At 42.6% G+C, this 21,698-nt stretch overlaps 1 protein-coding gene and 1 long non-coding RNA gene across 7 annotated transcripts in view; one reads left to right on the top strand and one right to left on the bottom strand.

The window, feature by feature from the left end:
• The window catches only part of ZC3H11A (zinc finger CCCH-type containing 11A), a 39,924-nt gene extending 39,723 nt beyond the window's left edge, over positions 1–201 (bottom strand). For 2 of the 6 annotated variants that reach the window (XM_044758765.2, XM_014830025.3), the window contains exon 1: positions 52–191. The gene's annotated coding sequence lies outside the window, so the exon portion shown is untranslated. Of the gene's footprint in view, positions 1–51 lie in introns of all 6 variants that reach the window. The other 4 variants (XM_070497832.1, XM_014830007.3, XM_070497834.1 and 1 more) reach the window with 4 other exon arrangements.
• Positions 202–14,198: 13,997 nt separating this feature from the next.
• The window catches only part of LOC106824067 (uncharacterized), a 30,167-nt gene continuing 22,667 nt past the window's right edge, over positions 14,199–21,698 (top strand). The window contains exon 1 of the long non-coding RNA XR_011498308.1: positions 14,199–14,595. This is a non-coding gene — a long non-coding RNA (uncharacterized lncRNA). The remainder of the gene's footprint in view (positions 14,596–21,698) is intronic.

A 21,698-nucleotide genomic window follows, 5' to 3' on the forward strand; every position in this document is an offset into this window, starting at 1 on the left:
CCACCTCCCCGGCCCCGAGCCACCCGGGAATCAAAAAACGGGTCTAGTTACCAGAGAACAGAACTTTACCGGACCGACGACACTATCTCCGACTCCGGCTCGCTGTCACGTCCTTCTCCTTTCTTAGCCGCTGCCGCCCGCCGTCCTCACAGCAACACCACCAGCGGGAACCCCGACTGCCAGCGTCAAAGATGGCGCCCGGCTCCGGGCTCCGCGCTCAGACCCGGCCAGTGGAAGTGCCAGCACGACGCGCGCGCGAGGATTCTGGGAGATGTAGTCCCCTTTGTGAGGCGATGCCTAAGATGGCTGCCCGGTCACCGGGTCACGGGAGAGCGGCGCGCGAGGCCGCGGGTCCCTTCGTTGCCAGGGAACGCGTTTTAGGAAGTTAACGAGTTTCTTAAAACCATCTTCAATTAAAAAAATTTTTTTAAGCAAATGAGGTAATAAGCGAGGAAGCTGCGAGAACTGTGTCTGTCGGACAGTAGGCGCTGTTTATTCTTACCAAAGTGCTTGATGAATAAATCGTCCGAACCGCGTATACATTTAATTTAGAAATAAACTACTTTTCCCACGCAGTGTTGAAAGATTTTGACATTTACTTTTATTTGAAGAAGTGAAATTGGGCTTGGGGAGAGTTTTATTTCTTAAAACAAATTTTTGTATTGGAAGAACAATTCATGTTCCTTAAAACCTTCCCGAGGGTCAGGGCGCAAAACAGCAAGACGCGGGCAGGGCCTCCCCGCTTCACTGCTGCCCGTCCGCATTTTCCCATTTGAACGTCTACCTTTTTTCTCCAATTATAAGATACATAGAAGTGGTCTTTTAAAATGTAAATAACACAGAAACATAGAGACTAGGAAGTGTAGGTCTCCATTCATCTCATCCCTGAGAAACCACCTCCCTGCTCGGGCGTCTGTTCCCCCAGCTTTCTGGACGCGAACGGACGGAGACCCGCCGCCCGACCCGCCAGCGCGAGCCCCGCCCCGGCTCCGGTCCCGGCTCCCCCGGACCCGCCTCGGCCGCAGCGCCGACCCACCTCGCAGAGGGCGCCCCCTTGGCCTCCTGCCCGCCCGCGCCCACCGCGACCCCGGGGTCCGCCCGCGCCCACCGCGGCCGTGCAGCGGGCGAGCGGGTCCTGAGCTCCTCACACTTGGGCGCTTAGCTCCTTTCAACGGAGAACGAAATGTTGAGAAGCCGCAAAATTAGAACCCTGGCCCATTGCAATCCCTGCCTTACAAGGCGATGCTTCTGTGATTTCCATGTCAGCCAGACCCAGCGAGCGGGGTCCTCGTAGCCGATTTCTGTTTGTGCCGCAATACCGATCGTTTCTCAATTTGAGGGCTTTCGAAACAGCTGAAGGCTTTTCCAGCCCGCGGCTTTCCAAGCTGCAGTCCTGGTCTGACGGGTATGCTATATATAGTTATATCATATTTCATCAAATCTCAGGTATCATTGCTTGTAAGATGCATCTTATTTACAGACCTCAACAAGAAAAAAAAAATGCCAAAAAACTCTGATAGGTCATTGATCAGACATAGTAAAATTTGAAAGGATGTGCGTCTTAGAATGAATGAAATACAGCATTTTCAAGATAAGAACAAGCTAATACTATGCATATTGTTTTGTAGTTTGCTTTTTTCCCACTTTGCAATGTATCTTGACTATCTTTTCACGGTCATAAGTGCTTAAAGGCCTACCTTATTCTTTTTAACAGCTGCCATACTATGGTCAGGCTGTTCTGCAATAAGTTTCACCAATTCCTTTTTGATGGAAATAATCATGTTTCAGTTTCATTAGTATCTCCTAAGGCGGAAAAAGAAAAGTAAAAGAGTAATAGAGACTTTGAAGAGGTCAGAAAGTAAAAGCCTGAGGCTATTAAAAGCAGAACTAGTCGGAGATCCTCTCAAGGCCTGGGAAGAGTCCACGTGGGGATCCCTCCACTGATACAAACAGAATTCTCAGGGGTGCATGTGGGCTTGACCCTTGTATATTATAAGGGGGTAGAGTACCTAGACCACGGGCACAATGCCAGGGTCCCTCTACTCACATCCCACTTTGAATCTAAATGAAACAGCCTCTAGACCTTGTCAGTAAATAACTGACAGAACATTTTATGATGTCCAATGTGAGAGCAAAGGTTTTATAGAAGCCTCTAGAAAAAGAATGCAAAAATATTGAGACAAAATTAAATTCAAAAGTGAATATCTATTTAGACTAGGAAAGGAAATCACAACAAATTACAGTGAAAAAAACTGTACCATATACATTTAAACAAAAAAAGTCGTTTTTTTACGAATGAACTCTATAAACTTCTATAATATATTTTTCTAGATACTTAGCTGCATATTCTTTGATTGCTCCTTCATATGACAACAACTTTGTAATATTTTCTATAAAGAGAATAAAAAATAAATCAGGGACTGGCCCAGTGGTGTAATAGTTAAGTTTGCACGCTCCGCTTCAATAGCCAAGGTTTGTGGGTTCGGACCCGGGGTGCGGACCTACACCCCACTGGTCAAGCTATGCTGTGGCAGCATCCCACATACAAAAGAGAGGAAGATTGGCACAGATGTTAGCTCAGGGACCATCTTCCTCACCAATAAATAAATAAATAAGTAAAAAATTAAAAGAATCAGTCTTTCCTCTGGCATCTTTAATAAGAATAATTTTATCAATAATAGTTTAGAAAAGTTTCTTTCAACCTCACAACTTATGGTAATGTCATGAATATTCTAAGATTGTTGTCAAATTTAGGGAAACTTCTATCAAGTTCCTTACATATATAAGCGCTAAGACTTTGTTGAATTATTATTGAATATATTCTTGACCAGAAGAGAGCTACCATTTTTTCTTGTTATCTATTGCTACATAATAAATTATGCCAAAATTTAGTGGGATGACAACAAACATTTATTATCTCACAGTTTCTGTGAGTCAGGAATTCAGGAGCAGTTTAGCTGGGTGGTTCTGGCTCGGGGTTTCTCATGAGGTTGTAATTAAGTTGTTGGCCAGGTCGACAAGTCATATGAAGCTTGACCTGAGCTTGAGGATCTGTTTGCAAGCTCACTCATCTAGCTGTTCACAGGAGACCTCAGTTTCTCATGGTGGGGCTTCTCAGGATGTGGGTAGCTGGCTTCCTCCAGAGTGAGAGAAAGAGGAAGACCAAGGCAGAGCTGTGAGCTGCAGTGCTTTTATGATCTAGCCTTGGAAGTGACACACCACCACTTCTTCCATATTCTATTGATCACACATCGGCCCTGACATAATTTGGGAGGGTACTAAGCAAGGGCATGAGTAACGGGAGGCAGAGACCACTGGGGCCATCTTGGATGCTTGCTACCATACCAGGTACTAGTCAATAACTGAATCCTCCACTTAAAATTTCACATGGGTGATGTTTGGAAGAATTTTCCACAGACTAGCTTCTGACTTCATACATTTTAAACCCTGTCTCTCCTCCACAGTCTACGTGCCACTGACCTCAAGATATGACCTCTGGACCTACAAATTTGGGTCGTAATGCTAGATGAGTCTGCCCAGTGGGTAACACAGGTATACTTGAAAGCCATTTCTATATCTGCATGTCTAGCAATAACTTAACTCTAATGAAAGGGATTGTAAGCTACATAAACATGACCCAAAATAATTGTATCCCAACTCAACTTCCTCTCAGCCAGATCCCCAAAAATGCCCAACAAGGGGAAGGTATTGGAGAGTCTGAGTAAAAAGAAACAGGGCTCCGAACCATTTGCTATTAAAAGATCTTACTTTTGCAAGTTTTGTAATGACCGCATGAACACATTGCCGAGGTGCTGCCCAGAGCCTGGAAGGGGGCTTGTGTGAGTAAGAGGCCCTGAAGGTCAAGCTTAATTAGCTCCATGGTAAATCCTCCTCTCTTTGTGTAGTGGTGGGGTATGTTGACTGTGGAGTCATATGATCTGAATTCGAATCCTGACCTATCCCTCACTCTGAAGCTCTAGGCAACTCTGTGGGCTCCACAGGTTGGAAGTAGCCCTCTGTCAGTACTTCCCACATTAGAGAACAGAGAGGGTGATTGCCACATGAGTAGCTAGCCCCTTCTCCAACCTGGAGCTCATCCCCACTATCCATCATCCTTCCTCTTTTTCCTCCTGCTTTTGAGTCTCAGCTGTCTGGCTTGAGTGTGGAAATAGGGACCAACAGAGCCTTCTGGTAAGAAGCCTTACACAGGACTCACAAATGCCTGCTAACTAGAGCGGGTGACTTTGACCTTCCTGCTCCAGCTGCAAGGCCTGGGCTGGTGTCGCTGACATCACCTTTCCTAGGGCTGCCTTGCCCTCTTCACTCCCATTGCTTTCTGAGCCTGTTTTATTTCCTCATGTAGAATTTTTTTCTTGGTATTTACTTTTGGAATGGGATAATTGTGGTTTTGTTGGGTGATGGGGTAGTTAAGAAAAGGCAGACTGGGTTCTCATCATCATCATCATCATCATCATCCTCTTCATGTACCTTCCATTCAATATCCTCCTATGTTTAGGTTGCTGCACTAGGCTTTGTGGGGAATCCCAAATTAAGCAGAAGATGTGAAACTCTTCTGGAAGACATGATAAATATCAAGATAAATAACTACCAGGTAGTCTATGTCAAAGTGTCCAGCCATGGTTTAGAGCTGGGGTTACAAATTCAAATGCTTACATGAGCCAGGCACGCGTGTATGTGAGTATAGCAAGCCAGGTGTAAGAGTAAACCTGAGAGTGCCTGCCCTAACAAAGGGCCAGTTGTCACCACTCAACTCCAGCCCATTTTTGCCAGGAGGGAATGCAGACCCAGTGTTACCACTTCTTCTGATTTTTCAAGAGAACCTAGAAATTCACATTTTTTAAAAATTTAGATTATGATAGGTTACAACCTTGTGAGATTTCAGTTGCACATTATTGTTAGTCATAGAAATTCACATTTTTATGGAAAAATTTCTGATTTGTAAATTTGGAAGATAATTCAAATAAAACAAACAAAGAAAAGTCACTTCATGGGCTGGCCTGCAACCTCTATTTTAATTCTAGGGGAGGGGGAGTTAGAAAGGAAGAGGTGATCATGGAAAAATGTAGTGTTGCAGGAAATGCTTTCGGGAGGGAGTGAGACTTGAGTTGACCTATAGTAGGACACAGGTGAAAGATAAGTGAAGATGAGGAAAGAGGCTATTTTAGGGAGACCCCTGAAGGGGTGAAGAGAGAAATTCAACGGGAGAAGAGTCCACAGTTTATAGGAAGAGAAAACATTGTAAAAGTAGGCTGGAGCAAGATTATGGAGGGCCTTGAATGTTGGGAAGGCATTTGAATAACATTCCTTAGACAACAGGAATTCCTGAAAGGCTTTGGAACAGGGACAAAAAGGTAGAGGATGTGACCTTTGCAAAGTTGTGTTTCAGAAAGGCTGAACTAGTGATGGTGTTCAGCAGGGGGCACCGTAGGAAGGAGTCAATGGAAGTGACAGATGGAAGTGGTCCCTTCTCAATCCTACTATTACCTGCTCTGTCTCTTGAATTTTTAACTTGCCTCTCTCTAGTTGTTCCCCAAAGCCTAGTAACATACATGACTCCCCCATCTATTTAAAAAAAAAGGGTGGGGGGTGGAACATTATGATCAATTCCTTGTTTCTCTCTGACACAGCTAATTTCTCATTTTATCTTCATTGCCCAGCTACTTGGCCACTTTTACCTCTCATACACTCTTCAGTATATTTTATTTGGATTTATATCCTTATTGCATCTCTGAAATTACTGTGGTAGGGTCATTAGTTTTAAATTGAATGGGTCCTTTTCAGTGCTTATTTTCCTTCTTCTTATTAGTTAGCATTTATTGATAGTTTATTATGTGCTAGACACTATGCTAACAGCTTTATATACATTATCCAATTTTTTTTTAAGGAAGATTAGCCCTGAGCTAACACCTGCTGCCAATCCTCCTCCTTTTGCTGAAGAAGACTGGCCCTGAGCTAACATCCGTGCCCATCTTCCTCTACTTTATACGTGGGATGCCTGCCACAGCATGGCTTGCTGAGTGGTGCCGTGTCTGCACCCGGGATCTGAACTGGCCAACCCCAGGCCACTCAAGTGGAACGTGCACACTTAAACACTGTGCTCCGGGACGGCCCCTGCATTATCCAATTTAATCCTCACAATAACTCTATTAGATAAATAATATTATTAACCTCTTTTTACAAATGTTTATAAAGTTCTAGTGATGTGCCATAGGTGTCGTTGCTGGTAAGTGGCAAAGCCAGGATTCACACCCAGGTCTGTTCAATTCCAAATCATTCATTTGCCCTCATTCACTGTTTTCTCTTTCTTTAGACTCCCAGTCCTGTGGTTTAAAGGACAAAATTCTATCTTGGTTTCCCTCCACATTCTCTGGCTGCCTGCTCTCTAGTTCCTTTGCAGGGTCCTCTTTCTCTGTCCCTCACTTAATTGTTGATGTTCCCCAGGATTCAGTCCTCAGCCCTCGTCTTTTCTCACTCTACATTCTCTCCCTGGGTGATTTCATCCATTTCTTGGTTTCAACTGTGAATTAATTATGTGTGGTAACTCTCAGATCTGTATCTCTGACCCAGATCTCTGTCCAACTGCCTATAGGAATCTTCAATTGGATGTTTTAGAGGCACTTTAAACTCAGCATACCAAACAATGAAACCATCACCTTGTCCCTAACATCTCTTCCTCTCCTGAAGTCTTAGTCTTAGTGGGCGGCACCACCACCATCCACCCAGTGACTAAGCTCAGAAACCTGGGAGCTAACAAGGACTCCTCTCCTTTCCTCACCTCCATGTCCAAATACTTATGAAATCCTATTGACTGTGCCTCCTACATTTCTCTTGAATCTATGTTTCTTTTCCATTCCCATTACTTCTGCTTAGTTTAGGCCTTTATCACTTGTTGCTCATCTTCCAGATTGCTGCCACACCCTCTTCGTTGGTTTTGCTGCCCCTCCATCTTGCCCTCTCTTTAGTCTCCCCCCCTAAGCTAGCACAGAATTTCTCTTTCTAAAATGTAAGCATAATCTAAACATCACATACATGCGTGTGCACACACACTTGCTTATACATAGAAGATTTTCTATTAACAGTGGTTCACTGAGGAGAGTGGAGCTGGATGTCTGAGGTGGAAAGGAGACTTTTCATTGTATATTTTTTTGAACTGATTCAAATTTTGTTTTACTATATAGGTGTTACTTTTATCATATAAAAAGTAGTTTAAAAAAATCTCTAAGGGCTGGCCCCATGGCCGAGTGATTAAGTTCGTGCTCCGCTTCAGCAGCCCAGGGTTTCACCCATTCGAATCCCAGGCCCAGACCTGGTACCGCTCATCAGGCTATGCTGAGGCGACGTCCCACATGGCACCACCAGAAGGACCCACATCTAAAATACACAACTATGTACTGGGCGGCTTTGGTGAGAAGGGAAAAAAAAAGATTGGCGACAGATATTAGCTCAGGTGCCAATCTTTAAAAAAAACAAAACAAAGAAAACGCTTCAGTTTGACTCAGCAATTCCACATCTAGAAGTTTATCCTACACTTGTACTTACACAAGAGCAAAAATGACATATGTGCAAGGATGTGATATGCCTGTAAAGGCCTCTAAATACTATATTGGCTAAATACAAAGTGGTACAGCCAAACGGTGAAATTCTGTGCTGTCATGAAGAAGAAAGATGGCTTTGTACTATGTACCTCTGTGTATTAATGTGTATGAACATGCAAAACAGCATGATAAAACATGACCATTTGTCTACCTAGAACATCTCTGGAAGAGTTCACAGGAGACCTGAACATTAGCTGCCTCTGGGGAGGGACAAGGGGGCAGAGGGAACCTGGTCGCTGGCATGGGAAGAAGCTTACTTTTTACTGGCTTATAGTATTTGAATTTTGTGCCTTGTTTACGTGTTAATCTACTGAAAATTTTTTCAGTGCGTATAATTTTAATAGGTAATATAATCCATTCCACGAGAAGAGGCAGAATTCACTTGGATTGTCCTATTCTGACTGGAAGCTATCTTGCTTCTTTGAGCTTGTCATCGCTGTGAGGAATGAGTTCATACGGATTCTTTGAAGATACACAGTATTCTGCAAGTAAAGGGACATTATACTAGTAAAGGCTTTAGTTTTGCATTCCTGATAGGCTAGCGAAGTGTTGTTTTGTATAGGATGGACACTGATGTATATGGTGTAATTGAAGCTATGCTCATCACTCCTGTTCGCTTTTCTTAGTTTGGAAGGGAGACTAAAGAGAGGGCAAGATGGAGGGGCAGCAAAACCACGGAAGAGGGTGTGGCAGCAATCTGGGAGATGAGCAACAAGTGGTAAGGGCCTCAACTAAGCAGAAGCAACAGGAATGGAAAAGAAAAACGTAGATTCAAGAGAAATTTAGGAGGTACAGTTCACAAACGTGATTTCTCTGTACTGTAAGATCTTTAAAACACATTATAAACATGTCCCTTATTTAGACTTATCCGTGAATCAGAACAATTCCAAACCTGAATTTAAAAATTAACATTTACTCTTCTATTGAAAATCCTTCAAATATTCCCATTGCTTTTAGGATAATTCTAAGCTTCTATTAATGTCTTCTATTAACTGCATTTAGGATAATCTAAGCTTCCATTAATATCTATTAATATTCAAAGTTCTCCTCCTGCCTCCCTGTTCATCCGGAAAACTTACCAGTCCACACCCTGCAGTGCTTTGCTCTGTCATGCTGAATGGCCTGCAGTAACCTGAGTGTGTCCTACTTCTCAACCCCCTCACGCTTTTGCACATGTAGTTTCTTCTGCCTAAAATGCCTTTTCTCCACTCTCAATCAGCCTGCTGCCTGGTTACCTCTGGGTTCCAGCAGCCTGTGCCTTGTCACATGGTTTCGGAATTGGCTTATTGCCCATTTGCTTCTTTTTATATCCTGTGAGTTCACTGAGAACAGCAACATCTTGCTCATCTTCATGGCTGCAGTGCCCTGAAGGCATTCGATATATATTTGAATGAATTTGGGGGAGTAAATGCTCAGATCGGGTAGGTTAGGGAGAAGGGTTTGCAGGCCAGGATGAGAAGTTCGGGTGATTACAAATAGGGAACCATTGTTTCTTGTGCAAGAAAATGGCCTCGGGCAGTGGGATACTGTGGGAAGACAGATTAGGGAGTCAGATGTGGGGAGGATCTCGGTGTGAAGAAATGAGGGCTGTGGCTCTGGGATGGGTAGGAAAAGCCTGAGGGCAAACTGGTTTGGGGAGAAGGATGAGGTTGTAGGTAGGAACAGGCAATCATGGTAACAGCTACCATTTAGTGAAAGTCTGTCCCATGTATATGCTAAGTGTCTTACAGGCCTGGGCAGGGCCTGGAGCTCTTGCTGAGAAGAGTTCAACAATGCCCCTCCCCCAGGGTATCTACTCACTGCTGGGGCTTGGTTGCTGTGGTTGGTGGATTTTGGTGGAATTCCTTGTACCTTTCTGTAGCCACAAATTTATTCAGAAACTGACCCCTCCCACAAAACAGAGGAAACGGGAACTGACCCCACTGAGATTTAAGGCTACGAAAACATGACTGATGGATTGGGAGGGCCCAGCCAAACTTAGATTTCAAGAAAGGACAATCGGGTTCCCAAGAGGAAAATCCCCATAAGGGAAAATGGATTTGGGGCCAGTGACCCAGACTCAACTCAAAGATCTGAAGAGGAGCCCCTTCAACAGTGTATGTTGTATGCCCTGAGAATGAGTGAAGGCAGAGGGGGAGGGGGGTGACTCTGGAGGAGAGTATATTTATGGATAGAAAGAGCTTAGCACTTGCAGAGCCAGGCAGCTTTGCTGTGGGATGGCTCTGACTGGGTTTAATGGAGGTGGAGTGTGTTCCCTTCGATTGCACTAAAGTTTTAATGTCTGAGGAAACCTCCAGAGACCTACACCAGGTCCTTTAGGAGTCAGTCGACTGGAGTTTATTCCTTCAGGACTTTATATCTTCTGGGGTTTAAGCCAAGAAACTGACACCAGTGCTACTGACACGTTTCCAGCTCTGCTGAGTGTGGATCTGTGGTTCCATTATTAGCTCTGGGGGCAGGTGCCTGGCTGCCTGTTGCTGGGCTGGAGGTCAGCAGGCAGGGTTGACTTGGTCAGAGTGCTATCTCCGACGGGCTGTGTGGAACAGAAGCTGCACGGCCTAGCTCAAAGGGTATTTCAGTCTACCTTTCGCTAGTGGGCTAAAGTAGCAAGCAGTAACCAGGGCTTCTCGTGGGCATATAGGCGACATGGGGATTCTCAAAAACGAGAGCCAAAGATAACCCCTGGAAAAGACTATAGCTTCCTCTTTGTCAAACAAGGGGAGGCTCCGCAACACCTGGAATATTGTTAGGAATACAAATTCTCAGACCTGGTGAATCAGAAAAACTGTATTTTAACAAGCCATCCAGGTGGTTCTAATAAACAGTAAAGTTTGACAATCACTGACAGAATATCATTGCAAAAGCAAAATTATTTGAATTCAGGCTGATGATGTCTGGTATATAGACTCTCTATAATCCATAATCTTCAGAACAACCCATTTCACTGATGGAGAAACTGAAGTTACTACATCCTCCATGTTGACAAATCCAAAGAATATGTTGTGTCCCTTTGCATTCAGCCTTTCAGTGCCATTGCTCATGGATGACTACTCCTTCTTGGAAACGTTCTCTTTGCATGGCTTCCGTGACAACATACTCTGGCCTTCCTCCTACCGCATCAGGCACTCAGTCTCTTTTTCTCACTCTTCTCTCCAACTTCCAAATGTTGCAGCCCTGTGGCTGGAACTTGCATCTTCTTCTTCCCTCTATCCTGATCCTCTTCCTAGAGGACCATTTCTTCTTCCATGGCTTTAAATACTGTCGAAGGGCTTATGGGTGTATGATGGTCTAGTGGTTAAAATCCAGCACACTCACCACCACGGCCCAGGTTCGTTTCCACCTGCCTGTTGTTTGTGTCAATGCAAATAATCCATAATCAATCTATAAATCAAAATTGGGATGGTTTATTACGAGCCAATTTGAGGAATAGCTTGGGAGAACTTTTCTACCAAGGAAGGAAGCTCTCCAAGGAAGTGGGGTGTGCACACTGGTTATATACCACCTTGGAAGAAAGAGCATCCTTCACCTATGACAGGAATATCTCATTTACTGCTGTCACCAGATGCTTTTCTAGCACAGCGAGTCACTGGTCAACAGGTCAGTGGTCACAAGATGCATTAAAGCAGGTCAGTAATTAATCCTTAGTTTCTGGGAAGAAATGCTTATCCTTAAAGAAATCTGATATGGGGGAGGCAACATCCCTGTCTTTAAGGGCATCATTCTTGGCTTTGAGACATTGTAAATGTTTAAAGCAGATAGATGTACGATGCATGCTCAACAGGCCATGTCAGGCCTTTCTGGAAAAACAAGGTCAGGCTAAATTACTTTTAAATCAAATGGCTTCCTCATATACTCCAATATATTCTATTGCTTTTAATTTATTCATCAGTTGTCACACTGATGGCATCTGGGTGTTTCCGTGATGTTGAAGTTCTGCCACTGGCATTTCAAACACCAGCAGGGTCCCCCATGGTGGACAGGTTTCAGTGGAGCTTTCAGACTAAGATAGACTAGGAAGAAGGACCTGGCCACCCATTTCCCAAAAGATTGGCCATGAAAACCCTATGAACAGCAGCAGAGCATCGTCTGATAGAGCACTGGGAGGTGAGAGGATGGCGCAAAGAGACGGGGCAGGGTTCCACTCTGCTGTCCACGACGTCATTAGGAGCTGGGATTGACTTGATGGCACTAACAACAAGAATGGGCTCATGACTCCCCTAAACTCCAAACTTGTCATCCAATTAGCTGCTTGACATCTCTACTCGGCTCTCTAGTAGCTCTTAATTCCCCACTCCCGAACCTCTTTCTCCTCAGTCTTCCCCATTCCGGTAAAGGATACACGATCTACTCGTCATCTCCTTGCTTAGGCCCCAAATCCAGGAGTCATCCCTGATGTCCTCTAAGGCTTGTTACTTCTACTTCCAAAATACGTGTCAAACCTGTTCACTTCTCTGCACGCCCACAGTCCCGGCCCCAGTCTAAGCCATCACTGCGTCTTTCCTGGGTGGCTCCTGCAGCCTCCTGGCTGGTTTTCCTGTTCCTTCTATTTTTGCCCCTTTTTGGTACATTTTCTGTACAGCAGCTTTTAAAATGGAAATCAGATCACATCATTCTCCTGCTTAAAATCCTTCAGTGGCTTCCTGTGGCAATGAGAATGCAGATGGCTGCTGTGGCCTGAATGATGCTGCGTGACCTGCCCCACCTCCATCATCCTTTCCCTTCATTCCTCTGTCAGTCACCACATGCCAGCCACACCAGCCTCCTCTCTGTTCCTCAAGTACACTAAGACCCTTTCTGCCTCTGGGCCTTGATACTTGGCATTCCTTCTGGAATCCTCTTCCTGGCCAGCTCCTTTTCTTCCGTCAGGCCTTAGCTTGAAGTTCACCCCCTCGGAGAAGCCTTCTCTGACCACTCTGTCTGAAGGGGCTTCCCCAATTACCCTGACTCAGGATTCAGTTCATTTCCTTCGTGGCACTATAGCACTTGTCACAATCTGTAGTCACCCTACTTGCTTGTTATGACCTGCCTCCCGGTGGGTTGTCTGCTCCATGAGGGTTCAGTGATTTCCTGTCTTGTATACAGTTTTGTCCCTAGGGCCTAATAATGTATCTAGCACAAAGCATGCAGTCTGTAAGTATTTGCTGACTGAATGAAAGGACCCCAGTTTTGTGTCCCGTGTGTTGTGAAGCTATCAGCCATTAGGGAGGAAGAAAGGACTCCTGGGCATCTGTGACTGAACGCCTTATTTTGACTATTAAAGATGGGACTGGTCTAGTCTGTTCCGGCTGCTGTAACAGAATATATAGACTGGGTCACTACAATAAACATTTATTTCTCTCAGTTCTGGAGTCAGGGAAGTCCAAAATCAAGTCCCCAGCAGATCTGATGTCTGATGAGGGCCTGTTTCCTGGTTGATAGATTGCTGTGTCCTCACATGGTGGGACAGGTGACCTAGCTCTCTGGGATCTCTTTTATAAGGGCACTAATCCCATTCATGAAGGCTTTACCCTCATGACCTAATCACCTCCCAAAGGCCTCACCTCCAAATACCATCATATTGGGGATTAGGTTCCAACATATCAGGTTTAGGGGCACACAGACATCCAGTCTATAGCAGGGCTTGATGACAATATGGCATAGATATAGAAATTCTACTTACTGGACTTTGGGTTTTAGGTCCTTCCTTATATAGCAGACATATCAGGACACTGGAAAGGCTGTTGACAATGTGGACTCTGCCAAAGGCTGATTTTCCTGGAGAACCTTGAGCCGAAGGTGGAGCCTTTTTGCATAAGCAATAAATTCAAGGATCTTTGGTAAAAAAAAAAATTTCTCCCAGACCACTCCACACGTTGGCTGTCAACTTTCATTTTAGACCAACCAGATTTTTCAACTGTGAAGTGGCCCTGGGCCATGTAAGGCCCCAAATTGGCAGCCAGATAAGTCTTTGCTCATGAAATGAGATATTTGAAAGCACCTACCACAGAGTTTGGGGAATTGTGACGGTGACGACTGCATGAAGGGGGCTTGAGACTATTCAGCCGCTCCTCAAGGCTGCAGGAGGGGCTCCTCAGGAGCGGGCTCTCTCAGGGCTCAGACCCACCCATGTGTTGCCGCGCATCGGAGAGTGAGCACTGGATGACTTATCCAATGTTGGTGGGGTTTGCTAACTGAATTTGATTGACTTAGGATACAGAGAGAGTTTTCTCTTCCCCCATCATGTACCTTCCTTTCTTGCATCTGTGCAGGTGAAGAAACAAAACCTGAACACAGGCTAAAAGGGACTGTGCAAAGGCATGAAAAGGCTCTCTTCTTTACCTGAGTTCTTGGGAGTCAATCAAGGATTCATTTAGTTTTTTGTTTCTTTGTTTGTTTGGTGAACTGCTTGGTATCCCCAGGCACACAGACAACACAACCTAGTAGGTCTTAAGACATAGAAAACAGAGGAAAACAGAATTTTTTAATTCTCTTAAGAGACTAAGCTTGTTGAGAAAAGCATTTTAAAAAATCAACACTGGCCCAAACCCTAGTGACGTGGCCAGCTGAATGTGTTTCTGCTGACCTTTGGCTAACAGAGTGGCCAGAACTAACTGAAGATGAACCATAGCTTGTCAGATCAGTGGTTCTTAACTTTTCTGTGTACCATCCCAACCATCTCATTTCAAGGAATATTATCCAACCTGCTTTAATCCTGGAAGAAATTATATTTGACAGAAGACATGAGAGACTCCAAAATGGATTCTGTACCAGGCTGAATAAGCCAGAACATTTTTGCTTTTAATTAAGTAATTCAAGCATAATAAAAAGCAAGATTTTTGATTCTGTCCAATATGAAATAAGCCCACTTCTGTCTCCTATGGATTACAACTAAAAACTCTGGACACTACATAAAAAGCAACTACATGAGGATCTTGAAAGTAAACAAAAGAAGATGAATTGTAGAGAGAAACCAAAACCTGGAGAAGTGAGCCACATAGAGGTGAGTTTCTTGCTTTTTAAATTCTTTTTCTCTTTTCTCTCATTGCTTTGATCTGTGGGCAGGTACCAGTTGCAAAACTGTGTGGTGGGGGAACGAGAGGCTAAAATTGTGGTAGAAACTCCATCTTTCTGGACAGAAGAACCAGGAAATGGAGACTGAAGAGTATGTCTGTGTGTGTGTGATCCTCATACTTTTCCTCTCTCAGCTTTGCTCTGAAGGTGGGCCCTGGTTGTGGAGCTGCACTTTGGTGGCAGTGTAGGCAACTAAAATTCCAACTGAAATTCCATCTTTCTGGCCAGAGAAACCAGAAAAGGTGGACCGGAGGGCCTCAGAGTGTGGGAGGACTCGTAAGGAGAGAACTGGAAGGGGGTCACCTAGTTCTGTGTATAAACCCATACAAATCATGGGCTCATGCTTGAACTGTGCTTGCATGAGATAGACCCAGACCAGCACAGCAAGGTCTCTGAGAACAGTATAGAGAGGGAAGCTCCTGACCACAGAAGGTGAAGCACAACTAGCAGTGTGAACCTAAATGGGATAATTGCCTGCTGTAATGAAAAGAAAAAATCAACATTCTTCAGAGGACTTTAATTGGACATGAAGCTTTAATATTACAAAATAACATTAAAAATGACCAGGATATAATCTAAAATTACTTGACATAAAAAGAACAGGAAAAAATGTCAAATCATTATGTTATACACCTGAAACTAATATAACATTACGTGTCAATTATCTCTCAATAAAAAGAAAATTAACACCACACACACACAAGAACAGGAAAGTATGATCAGTTTTCATAGGACAATTAACTAATGCCAACTCCAAGATGACCCAGATGTTGGAATTATCAGACAGATTTTAAAGCAGTGTGGTAACTATGCTTCACAAGCTAATGGTAAACACACCTGAAATAAATGGAAAGAAGAACTTCTTGGCAGAGAAATAGAAACTATAAAAAAGAACCAAATAGAAAATTTTTAGAACTGAAAAAATATAAAACATGAAATTAAAACATTAATTTGATGGGCTAACAGCAGAAAGGAGATGACAAAGAGAGAGTCGATAAACTTGAAATAGATCAGTAGAATGTACTCAATCTGAAGAACAAGGAGAAAAACAATTAGGAAAAAAGTGAACAGAATCTGAGGGATCTGTGGAATGACATCAAAAGTTCTAACTTTTATGCCATTGGAGTTCTGAAGAAGAGGAGAGACAGATTGATGCAGAAAAACGTCAGAAGAAATGATAGCTAAAAACTTCATAAATTTAATAAAAAGCATAAATTCACAGGTTCAAGAAGCTTGGTGAAACTCAAATAGAATAAACTCAAAGAAAACCACATAAAGACACATCATAATTAAACTGCTGAAAACAGGAGGTAAAGAAAAATTCTTGAGATTGGCTAGAGAAAAATGCCATATGGGGACACATAGGTAAACAATGATTTGAATGACAGCACATTTCTCATCAGAAACCATGGAGACAGAAAACAGTGGAACAAAATCTTTAAAGTGCTGAAAGAAAACATCTGTCAACCCAGAATTCTATATCTAGAAAAATATTCTTCAGGAATGAAGGCTAAATAAAGACATTCTCAAATGAAAGAAAACTAAGAGAATTTGTCATCAAGAGACCAGTTTTAAGATAATTGTAAAAGAATTTCTTCACGCTGAAGGGAAATAATACCAGAGGGAAACTTAGAACTTCAGGAATAAAGGCAGAGCAGAGAAATGGTAAATAACTAGGTTAATATAAAACTTCAGGGGCCAGCCTGCTGGCACAGTGGTTAAGTGCACACATTCTGCTTCGGTGGCCCAGGGTTCATCGGTTCAGATCCCGGGTGCGGACATGGCACCACTTGGCAAGCCATGCTGTGGTAGGCATCCCACATAGAAAGTAGAGGAAGATGGGCACAGATGTTAGCTCAGGGCCAGTCTTCCTCAGCAAAAAGAGGAGGATTGGCAGCAGATGTTAGCTCAGAGCTAATCTTCCTCAAAACAAAACAAAACAAAAACAAAACAAAAAACGTTTATTTTTCTTTCCTCAAGTTTCTTTAAATCTGTATGACTGAGTGAAAGCAAAAATCATATCATTGCCTATTGGAGTTTTCAAATGTACACATAATACAAATGACATCTATAATATAAAGGAGGAAGGGTCAAGAGGCCTAAATGGTTGAAAGCGTCTGTGTACTACTTAAGGTAGTAAAATATTAACTCTGAGTAAACCATGAAAATTTAGGTATATATACTGTATTTCCTAGAGAAACCCATATAATAATAATTGAAAGAGATACAGCCAAAAAACTAGTAAAGTTATAATAGAATAATAAAAAATATACAAATAATAAAAAAGCAGGAAAATTGGAACAAAAATAACAAAACAGAAAGGAAAAGCATAAAACAAATAATAAAATGGTAGCCCCAAATCCAATCATATTAATAACTATATTACATGTAAATGGTCTAAATATAACAACTAAAAGGAAGAGATTGTCAGATTGGATTTTAATAGACCACATCATGGTTGCACAACATTGTAATTTTGGTAAAAACCACTGAATTGTTCACTTCAAAAGCATTAATTTTACATTATTTGAATTTCACTTCAATAAATGATTTTTTTTTTTTACAGATTGGCACCTGAGCTAACAACTGTTGAGAATCTTTTTTTTTTTTTTTTCTGCTTTATCTTCCCAAACCCCCCGTACATAGTTGTATATCTTAGTTGCAGGTCTTTCTAGTTGTGGGATGTGGGACACTGCCTCAACATGGCCTGACGAGCGGCACCATGTCCACGCCCAGGATCCAAACCCTGGGCCGCCGCAGCGGAGTGTGCGAACTTAACTACTCAGCCACAGCGCAGGCCCCAATAAATGATTTTTGAAAAATACCACAACATAGGTCATATAGAAGATACCTCCTTTAAATACAAAGACCTGGATAGGTTAAAGCGAAAGGGTGGAAAGGCTATACTGTGCAAACACCAATCAACAAGGAAGCTGGTGGGAGAGAAAGGACGGGTCCTCTTTACAGATAAATTTCAGTTAATCAATGGAGAGGGAATGAAGGAAATAGAAAATCATCATTGTGCCACCGTTGTAATAATTGTTGCGTGCAAGATTCACCAATGGATGCTAAAATTAAGGGAAGAAAATTTGAGAAGAAACTGGGTATTTGAATAGCCTCAAAGTATCTTCCCTCAGATATTTATTTATTACAAAAGGGGAAAATAGTCACTTTACAGTAGAAAAAACTTGCAAATACCATGTGATCAAATTACATTTCACCAGTAACAAGACATATTGATATCATGTACCTGCTGATATAAGGTGCCGATAAGGGCACGTTATTCAGTTTTCTTTCCCAAAACAAATAACTTCCATCTAATCATGGGAAAACATCAGACAAACACAAATTGAGGAATATTTTACAAAATAACTGACTAGTACTGTTCAAAAGTGTTAAGGTCGTGAAAGATAAGGCAAGAATGAGGAACTGCTACAGATTGGAGGAGACTAAGAAGACAACTAAATGTTATATGGGATCCTGGATTGGATTCTGCAACAGAAAAAGGACATTGGTAAAAAGCTGGTAAAATCTGAATAAAGTCTACAGGTTAGCTAATACTATTGTACCAATGTTAATTTCTTAGTTTTAATCATTATATCATATTTATGCAAGATATTAACATTAGGGGATGTTTGGTGATGCACATATGGGAAATCTCTATTACTTTTGCAACTTTTCTGTAAGTCTAAAATTCCTTCAAAATAAAAAGGATTAAACGTTTTTTAAGTGAGAGGGAGGAAGGAAGGAAAGAAAGAAAAAAGGGATAGTAGCTATTTTAATGTCAAATAATGTAGACTTTAGAACAAGGAATACTACCAGTGATAAAGAGGGATGTTAAATAATGATGAAAGAGTCAACTCACCAAGAAGAGATAGCACTCCTAAATGTGCATGCAACCAACAATATAGCTTCAAAATTCATGAAGACAAAATGGGTACAACTGAAAGGATAAATCGACAAATCCACAATTATATTTGAAGACTTCAATACTCCTCTCTGAGTAATTGATAGAACAAGTAGAAGGAAAATCAATAAGGATGTGGATGACCTGAACAACACCATCAACCAACTTGACCTAACTGACATTTTCAGAGCATTCCAGTCAATAGCAATTGAATACATATTCTTTTCATGTGAGATTCCGCAAAATTAGAACACATTTGAAGAAGTATGTCTTGATCTGGGATTATCAAGAATAGATTTTTCAGGGCTGGCCCAGTGGCACAGTGGTTAACTTTGCATGTTCCGCTTCTTGGCGACCTGGGTTCAGATCCCGGGTGCGGACATGGCACCACTTGGCAAAAGCCATGCTGTGGTAGGCGTCCCACTTATAAAGTAGAGGAAGATGGGCATGGATGTTAGCTCAGGGCCAGTCTTCCTCAGCAAAAGAGGAGGATTGGCAGTAGTTAGGTCAGGGCTAATCTTCCTCAAAAAAAAAAAAAAAAAGAATAGATTTTTCCCTCTTATAGAGAGTCAGAGTTCTCAAGGACACCTGAGACAAACTCGAGCTTTTGTCAGAGTCTCAGCACCTGAGTGCAGGTTACCTAGGGATTTTATATAAATTTAGCCAACTGGAGACCTCGCCTGATGTGTCTGCCTGGTATCTCTGAGGGTTTTGGGGGCTGTATATAGCTGACTTCTGCTTTGGTGTTTGCTGTGACTTCCCCGAAATTAAAACCATATCTGATATACAAGCTAAATGAGTTTACCAAGAAATCAGGGAACGTGCCAGGCATAGCAGCCTTCTTCCTACTGTCGCATTGCTTCTTTTGAGAGCCAGATATGTGTGCGTGCCTGTGTCTGCGCATATCTTTTTACTTCTCTGAATCTTATAAGAGGGCTTCACATGTTATCAGATTCTTCTACCATCAGAGATATTAATCTGTTACGTAGTTGTGGTAGATGAAATAGTCCCCCCTCCCCAAACATGTTCCTGTCTGAATCCCTAGACCCTATGAATATGTCACCTCAAACGGTGAAACGAACTTTGCGATGTGATTAAGTTAAGGATTTTGAGAGGGAGAGATTATCCTGGATTATCTGGGTGGGCCCACTGTAATCACCATGGTCTTTATAAGAGGGAGACAAGAGAGTCAGAATCAGAAAAGGAGGTGTGATGACAGAGGTTGGAGTGTGTGCTCTGCAGTTGGAGGAGGGGCCGTGAGCCACGGAGCACAGGCAGCCTCTAGAAGCTGGAAAAGGCAGGGAAGCGGATTCTGCCTGGAGGCTCCGAGGAGCACAGCCCCCCCGACACTGATTTCAGGCCGTGAAACCCATTTCAGACTTCCGTCTTCTAGAACTGTAAGATAATAAATTTATGTTTTAAGTGACTAAGTTTGTGGCAACAGAAAACTAACATAATAGTCAAATTTATCAGTCTTTCTTTTCATAGCTTTCTAGGTTCGGGTTGTGACGTGCCTTACACCTTACAGAGAAAACATGCATGCTAGATAAACCTCATTCGAATGTGAGTTATAGTGCCACTGGCTGTGCGTTCAAAAGTTAACGAATCAACAATATATGTTAGATAAGGTGTCTTTAAACAGAAACACACATAAAACAAGGCTATGTGTTCACTAGCTGATGAAAACATTGTGAACAGGAGCTGGCAGGAACCTAACTCTATATTCCCCTTGGGAGCAGCATAGTTCAGTGTTTGCTAATTCAGTGTTTGTGGTGACTTTGTAGATCATAACTCTGGTGAATAACAAGAATCAACTGTGTTTCATTCTTACAAGAACAGTGGAAACACTGCACATAACTAACTCAACTGTTTTCACTCCTGTGATAGTGTGATTTATAGTAATTACAGTCATCCCCCCTTATCAGTGCTTTTGGTTTTTGAAGTTTTGATTACCCACAGTCAACCAAGGTCCAAAACCACTAAATGGAAAATTCCAGAAATGAGCAATTCATAAGTTTTAAATTGCACACCATTCTGAGTAGCGTGATGAAATCCTGAGCTTTTCCCCTGTTCTGCCCGGGATGTGAATCACCTCTTTGTCCAGTGCATCTAAGCTGTACAGGTTCCCCGCCCGTTATCCACTCAGTAGCTGGTTATCAGATTGACTGTCATGTTGTCACAGTGCTTGTGTTCAAGTTACCCTTATTTTACTTAATAATGGCCCCAAACACAAGAGTAGTGATGCTGGCAATTTATTACAGTGTACTGTTGTAATTGTTCTATTTTATTATTAGTTATTGTTAATCTCTTACTGTGTCTAATTTATAAGTTAAACTTTATCATAGCTTGTATGGACAGGAAAAGACATAATATATATAGGATTCAGTACTATCTGTGTTCAGTCATCCACTGGGGGTCTTGGAAGGTATCCCCCAGAGATAAGGGGGGATTACTGTATGTATTTGGTCTTTGCCTGTTTCCGGCACAGAGCACCTAAAACCCTTGGAATTTCCTAAGGGATGAGAGTGACAAAGGTACCTTTTACTATGTTAATGAACCACACCTAAGGATGGGGACTGGTTGCCAGAGAACCAATCATGTGATTAGAGGGTTGGAACTTTCAGTCCCACGCCTGACCTCTGGGGAAGGGAGAAGGGCCGGAGGTTGAACCGATCACCAGTGGCCAATGATTTAATCAATCATGCTTATATAATGAAACTTCCATAAAAACCCAAAAGGACAGGGTTCAGAGAGCTTATGGGTTGGTGAGCCCGAGAGCTTCTGCCAAGAGGACAGAAGCTTATTTGTGCAGGACCTCGCTCTGTGAAACTTTTCATCTGGCTATTGGTTCGTATCCTTTAATACTTATTGTCATAAACTGACAATCTAGTGAGTAAACTGGTTTCCTGAGTCCTGTGAGCTGCTCTAGCAAGTTGATCGAACCCAAGGAGGGGGTTGCGGGAACCTCTGATCTACAGCCAGTCAGTGAGAAGCACAGGTGACAACCTGGGCTTGTGATTGGCATCTGAAGTGGAGGCTGCCCTTGTGGGACTGAGCCCTTCACCTGTGGAATCTGATCTATCTCCAGATAGGTAGTGTCAGGATTGGGTGGAATTGTAGGCCAC

This window comes from Equus asinus, chromosome 25, assembly GCF_041296235.1.
Source record: "Equus asinus isolate D_3611 breed Donkey chromosome 25, EquAss-T2T_v2, whole genome shotgun sequence".
Classification (NCBI taxonomy): Eukaryota; Metazoa; Chordata; class Mammalia; order Perissodactyla; family Equidae; genus Equus; species Equus asinus.